The sequence below is a fragment of the Scylla paramamosain genome, chromosome 18, assembly GCF_035594125.1.
Source record: "Scylla paramamosain isolate STU-SP2022 chromosome 18, ASM3559412v1, whole genome shotgun sequence".
Lineage (NCBI taxonomy): Eukaryota > Metazoa > Arthropoda > Malacostraca > Decapoda > Portunidae > Scylla > Scylla paramamosain.
Window position 1 is genome coordinate 10,885,087 of NC_087168.1, and position 7,063 is coordinate 10,892,149.

Here is a 7,063-nt window from a genome sequence, read left to right on the forward strand (position 1 = left end):
ATCCAAGTTACCAGATCATTAAAGCAACTGTAAAGCTTCTCAAGCCGAATTTTTCTTTAACAAACCTCCGCGTTTTCGTCTGCTTAAAACACGAACCGAGTGTGTTCTGGTGAAGTTGGAAGTAATAAATATAGGTGTAGTTATTGGAAAAAAACCTGAATAGATCTGGAAAACTTTCAAGACAAAGTGAGTCCAATAATGGTGGTGTGCCTTGGTATGAAAATAAAAAAATAAAGATAAAAATAATTGAATGTGAAACATATATACACGCACGCATGCGTACACACACACACACACACACACACACACACACACACACAGTACAAATAAAAAAAGCATCTTAGTAATCACACCATTGCTTAAAATCCCTCGACAATTAAACTCCTTTGAAAGTTAAGAATAACAACATTAAGAGACACATTAAAGTTTCCTCCTCCTACAACTTTCTCCCCACTATGGTCCGAGCGAGTCCCTAAGGTTCGCGAAGCCCTATTCTTTCCTGAAACAAAGCTCACGGTGTTCCTGTCTCATTGCAGCTCGTCGGCCCCGGGGACATGGCGGCCAACGTGCTGATGCCGCTGCTGATTCCCCTTGGCGAACAGCTAACCAACGGTAAGTGTGGGGCAGGGAGAGAAGGGAAAGCAGGGAGAAGAATGAGTGATGGAGTGACATCGGTGGGTGATACAAAGGACTGAGGTCATGGAGTAACAGGGGAATTAATTTTTAAACCACTATTTTGTCGAGTCAGTTCATGTATATTTTGGAACCAATTAGTGATCTGTGTATGGAGATATTTTGCGTGTCTGAAAGTCACTTATGTTTTTATGTTAATATCTAAACCACTGTCTTGTCGAATTAGTTCATTTGTATTTCCAAGTCAATTAGTAATCGTTAGTGAGTGATGGAGGAACTCTGTGATACAAAGGGATGAGGTCTGTAAGTAGCAGACGGGACAGTAAGGTGCGAAGGGACAAAGGTAGGTAATAAGAGAGTGCGGGAGGCAAGGGAAGGTGAAATGGAGAGCGATGGGGAATTAAAAGACAAAGTAGGATGATAGGAAGATGAGATGAGGAGAGGCAAGACCTGCGAGTGGGGAATGGATGAAAAGATGGCGGACGAATAGAATAATAGAGTGAAAGAAAAATGTTGAAGGAGCAAGCAGTAATAATCTGGCACTATTGAAACAGGAAAGGGAATCAGAGCGAAGTCTGTGAAAAATCGAGAAGTATTCTGTTAGATGAGGTCCCATCAAGGAAAGCCAAGCGGTCATGAGAAATGTGCACATATACATCTAGGTAACAAATCGTGACTTCTTTGTGTACAAGCTTTTACCATTTTCATATGTATCACTTTCTTATCAGCCGCTTCCACTGCCCCCGATCAAGCGGAGCATCCTTAAGGAATCCTGTCTGGTGCACATCATTCTTTACAAAATCTTTCCAGTTTAATCTTGGCTTGCCTCTTCTCCCTCGCTCCTCGCATCCGCCATTCTTCTGCCAGAATGCCAGTCCTTTATTCTCATATATTCATAATACTCATGTATACAGTTAATAGATGCAGCAAGTTCTCGCCAGAACAAATATCATGCTCTCTTATTAAGCCAGCCCACGAGAGAGTCTGTAAACGGTATCCAATCCGCACGTCAATAGTTTCCCAGCAATTCGTCCGGAGCAATCACCTCCTCCTAGACCTGCTAACACACAGATTGGTAGGTCACGACTGTCAGGAAAAACAACACTGCTAACACACAGACTTCAAGTCACGACTGTCAGGAAAACCAATATACACAGTTAAGCATACCAGGGAAGATGAAAAAGATGATTCCACTGCCGCTATCTTTGTGACTTATGAGATTTCCGTGACTCAGTTTGTGATAAAAGCATAAAGCACACATGCACTACAGACAGCTCAGCCCTGACCCTGATTTCTCTCCAGACGAGCTAAGAGGGGATGACTTTCCACTGCAGGTTTCCTGTCTGAATCGTCCCGATGAGAATGGCTGCGCGGTATTACTCCCCCATTACCATCCTGTACAACCAATGTGGCGCAAAAAAAAAAAAAGTAATATATATATATATATATATATATATATATATATATATATATATATATATATATATAAGATATATATATATATATATATATATATAATATATATATATATATAATATATATATATATATATATAATATATATATACGAACCGCAGACTTAACTTGGAATCCGGGAGGACGCTCTCACAATCTAGCAACAAAGATTCGTACCTGGAAGAACATGGAGGCGAGAAAGATTTACAATGATCTTCGTGAACGTATATACTCTTCAAGCAAAATTTTTTACAACTGCAAGATTGCACGCTCGCTCACGTATGTGCACGCAAACACGCACCCACGCACGCCAGACTACTACACACGAAGGTACGCACTGAGAGAGAAAAAGAGAGAGAGAGAGAGAGAGAGAGAGAGAGAGAGAGAGAGAGAGAGAGAGAGAGAGAGAGAGAGAGAGAGAGAGAGAGAAGCAAAGACACAAACGCAGAGATGGAAAGAAAAAGACGTGGAGTGAGGGGCAAAAAAGGGACCAAGATAGATAGGGAGTAGCCACCTCCACAATATCGAGCAGAAACAATTCAGAGGAACTGTGTGAAGTGACAGTAACGTCCCTTTGAACAAGCTACAGCGGCACAGGCACACTCACGCGTCCAGAAGCCAAAAAGAAAAGAAAATATTCATTTTCTATTCTCTTCCTGCGCGCGCGCGTGTGTGTGTGTGTGTGTGTGTGTGTGTGTGTGTGTGGGTGTGTGTGTGTGTGTGTGTGTGTGTGTCACGACCCTCTTGACGTACGTGCTGGTCAGGTGTCCCAGGTGTTGGTCTTTGTCCACGGGGTCTTTGTTCAAGAAGGGAAAGAAAACACAGATACTTAAAAGGGATTGAAAAGTGAGAGAGAATGAGAGAGAGAGAGAGAGAGAGAGAGAGAGAGAGAGAGAGAGAGAGAGAGAGAGAGAGAGAGAGAGAGAGAGAGAGAGAGAGAGAGAGATACTTGTGCATATAAAAACATGTAAATGAAGACTGTCACCTACACACGAAAATGTATCCGTTTATTGAATTCTGTGTGAAAAGTGACGATGAAAGACCGATCCACTGACAGAATGATTGACTGTCCCGACGCATGACTGGGAATAAAAATCATATATCAAGAGAGAGAGAGAGAGAGAGAGAGAGAGAGAGAGAGAGAGAGAGAGAGAGAGAGAGAGAGAGAGAGAGAGAGAAAGGCACGCAGTTGAAACTCGAAAATAGGAAATTAAAGGAAACAACACGTTACCAAACCACGCGGCCTGAACACTAACAGTCGCGGCCCCGCCCCATCCATCCCCCGAAGTCCCTGGAGACCCCAGGCGGCGATCACCCCGTGGCCAAAACAGCTTTGCCTTCCACGCGCCAGTGACAGCACGCCAATACACTGACACTCCCCGGCCACTACAACCTCTGCACCAGAGAGAGAGAGAGAGAGAGAGAGAGAGAGAGAGAGAGAGAGAGAGAGAGAGAGAGAGGAGGAGAACCGTCAGTCGTCACTCACAAGATCCTAGAATCAACTCGTCATATTTTCTATACGAGGAGGTAGTGGGTGACTTCTGACTAAACTGAAATTACCTTTCACGCCACTATCTGCATATGCATGAGTCGCGTGTCGGGCTGAGATGAATGACGGGGCAGAGAGTCACGAGCAGCGGAGCGTGGGGAGGGTGTCGTTAGGTAATTAGAGCAGGGAAGGTCTCGGTGGTGGAAAGTGACTCAGACAGCCCAGGGTGAAGAGCAGCAGGTTATCTATAAAACTAATGTCAGGCGAAGGTGAAAGTATAATTAGTTTGGGATAACGAGTTTTCTTCTCTTACACAACATGTTAAATTAAGGTAAAGATGATGGATCGTGTGGTGGGGAAGGGGATGCACAAAAGTTGGTTGAGCTTCCTGTTGATATTGTCGACAAATTACCTGGAGATTCTCCAATTAGTGATAAGACTGAGTAAAACTTCCACGAGTAATAAAAATCTGGATGGAAATCAAATCTGCGTAAGGAAGTGGTTAATATTACATTCTCTCTCTCTCTCTCTCTCTCTCTCTCTCTCTCTCTCTCTCTCTCTCTCTCTCTCTCTCTCATTACTTTACCTCTCTCATTTCCCTTTTCGCCCCCTCCCTGTTTTCCCGCCCGTAGTTCACTCACTCCATTGTTCCGCACAGGCACCTGCAGCCGCTACAGTAACTACTAATTACAACTTGCAAACAAAGGAGGTGCCACTTGCCTTAGTTCCTGCGGATAGTAGGAGGAGAGAGAAGAGACGGGAGGAGCAGCTGGAGGCGGAGGAGGAGGAGGAGGAGGAGGAGGAGGAGGAAGAACCAAGAGTAGGAGCAGGAGGGGAGACTACGAGGGGAAAGAGCGAAGCGAGAGAAGAGGAAGAAAGGAAAGGGGAAAACGAGTGGGAGCAAGAGGGAGCGAATGACGAGGAGATTGGGAACATGAGAAGGATGAGCAAGAAAATGATGGCGAAATTGGGAGCTGTAATATAAGGAAATGGGAGAAGAGGGGGGAGAGGAGAGATAGAAAGACGAGAGAGGAAACTGTAAAACCCAAAGGAAGAGAAGGTGGAAGACGAGGGGTAAGGAGAGGTGGCGGACGTAAAGCTATGCAGGGAAGAGAAAACCGAAAATTATAAGAAAAAAAGTGAATTATGGAGAAACTGAATGAGAGTCTGAGTAAAATATCACCGAGCAAATCAAGGTGATCAAGTTAGCAATCATGTCAAAACCGTAACAAGACAGGCAGAAAATTACACAAGAGATTGCAGACAAAAAGCACCAAACACACACACACACAAAGAGTCAGAAAAACAAAAGAACCAAAACATCATCAGCATCATCATTATCGTCCTCATTGACAGTTGATGCAATATTCGCGCTCACGTCTGCAACTGTATCTGAATGAGCAACACTTCACAACACCTCACAAACAAGTCATTTTCCGCGTCTCATTCTGGAAGTGAGGACAGCCATTCCCCACGAAGCCATCAAGTCTGGGGCGAAGTACACGAACTTTCCCCGACTGACGAGTTCCTGGGCCACAAATGTAAATTCGCTGCAGTAGAGTGTATTCATCATATCTTCCTTTTTATTTCTATTGGAAGAGAGAGAGAGAGAGAGAGAGAGAGAGAGAGAGAGAGAGAGAGAGAGAGAGAGAGAGAGAGAGAGAGAGAGAGAGAGAGAGAGAGAGAGAGAGAGAGAGAGAGACCGACGACAGATGGACAGAAAGAAAAAAGCGGACAGATTGACAAACAGACAGATTGATTGTCTAACGAAAGACAGTCACAAAAAGACAGACAGACAGACACACACACACACACACACACACACACACACACACACACACACACACACACACACACACACACACACACACACACACACACACTGACAAACAGGCAGGCAGGCGGGCACATAGACAAACAGACATACAGAGGCACAGAGGCAGAGACAAAGATGAAAGTGAGAGAAACACGACTGCAGAAACGAGAGGGAGAATGGCAGAGAACTTCAGAAGGGCTGCAAAATCTGAAGGGTTTCCCCCCGACTGTCAATATACAGTTGCTTCACCCCATCCCCCGGCCCTACAAGGCTATTGACGTCAACAGGACCTGGAACGAGTTGCAACCAAGGGCGCTTCCTTCTCTCCCTTTCCTTCCGCTTCATGCACTTCTTGTCAGACTCTCACCACGCCCACTACCGCCGCTACAAGCCAAACTCCTCCTCCTCCACGTGGGATTCCCTAGTTTCTCTCGAGCTCAATTCAGTCCAACCTTGTGTCGGAAGTTAATAGGGACTTCTGAGTGCTCTGCTAATTAACTCTCCCTTCAGGTGCCTGTTGCAGGTACGCCTAATTCCTCGCAGAGCAGGTGATGAGGCGAGAACCCATCCCACCTCACCCCCGAGCCGCTGCTTCCGTTTCCCTCACACACTCACGCACTTCAATAACCTCAGTCAGTGATCTCATTCGATATATTGGCAGCCTTGGCCAGTCTGTCTGCCACGGCTCCCTCAGCCCATTCCAATTTCCTTCCACCAGCAAACGACCCACACAGTCACGAAGGCAGACGGACAACTTCTCGCCCCAAACACACACACACACACACACACACACACACACACACACACACACACACACACACAAACACACATACACATACACACACACACACACACACACACACACACACACACACACACACACACACACACAGATGCCAATTTTCTTGATGCAGCTGCCTTCCAAGTTACAGACGCAGTACTGTGACAGGAACTCTACAATGGCTTCCGTAGGAGACGGTGAAGCAAAACACCTCCAACCAGTTCAGCTCACGCAATCTGCTGCGGTCGGTGCACTGTGGTGTGAAATTTTATTACCAGAGATGTAATATTAAATCTGGCAGTTATGCAACCTCAGTAATGCCTCGTATATATGACACATCAATATTGTCGGCTATGGTGCAAATTTTTCATTTACAAAATCCAAACCAAAATGAAACTACTTAAATAATTACATTTCATTTTATTTTTTCAGTAGTCTCAAATCATCGATCATTCGGTTCACTGACACTTACTTTTTGCCGTTTACAAAGATTAGATCATTCCTCAAACAAATCCTACTGTTACATTTACACTTATTTCCGCCATCCATGTAATATAATTCACCCATTTCCTACATACTCTTGTGCCATCACCTACTGTTGTCCCCTCCAGCCGTCAAGTATATCACAGGCTTCTCTCACTCTCACCTCTCACCCAATCAAGTAACTATGGACAAACAGGGGAGCTACATACCAAAATTACGCATCGGGAAAATTTAAGGCTATGAAATATTCTAATCTAAAATACGTGAGGCATCCATAAATGTCCACTTTATAAATACAAGTACCTGGATTTATTGTATCTGTATTTTTCTGCATCTCATCACTGGATAATGTCAGATATTTTTTTAGTGTTACTTTAGTTGAACATTCTAACTCCTAACGTTCACTT

The 7,063-nt window shown here is 44.5% G+C and overlaps 1 long non-coding RNA gene across 1 annotated transcript in view; it reads left to right on the top strand.

Annotated features, from left to right (window-relative positions):
- Positions 1-529: 529 nt before the first annotated feature.
- Positions 530-7,063, top strand: part of LOC135109097 (uncharacterized) — an 86,193-nt gene continuing 79,659 nt past the window's right edge. Inside the window, exon 1 of the long non-coding RNA XR_010272575.1 lies at positions 530-612. This is a non-coding gene — a long non-coding RNA (uncharacterized LOC135109097). The remainder of the gene's footprint in view (positions 613-7,063) is intronic.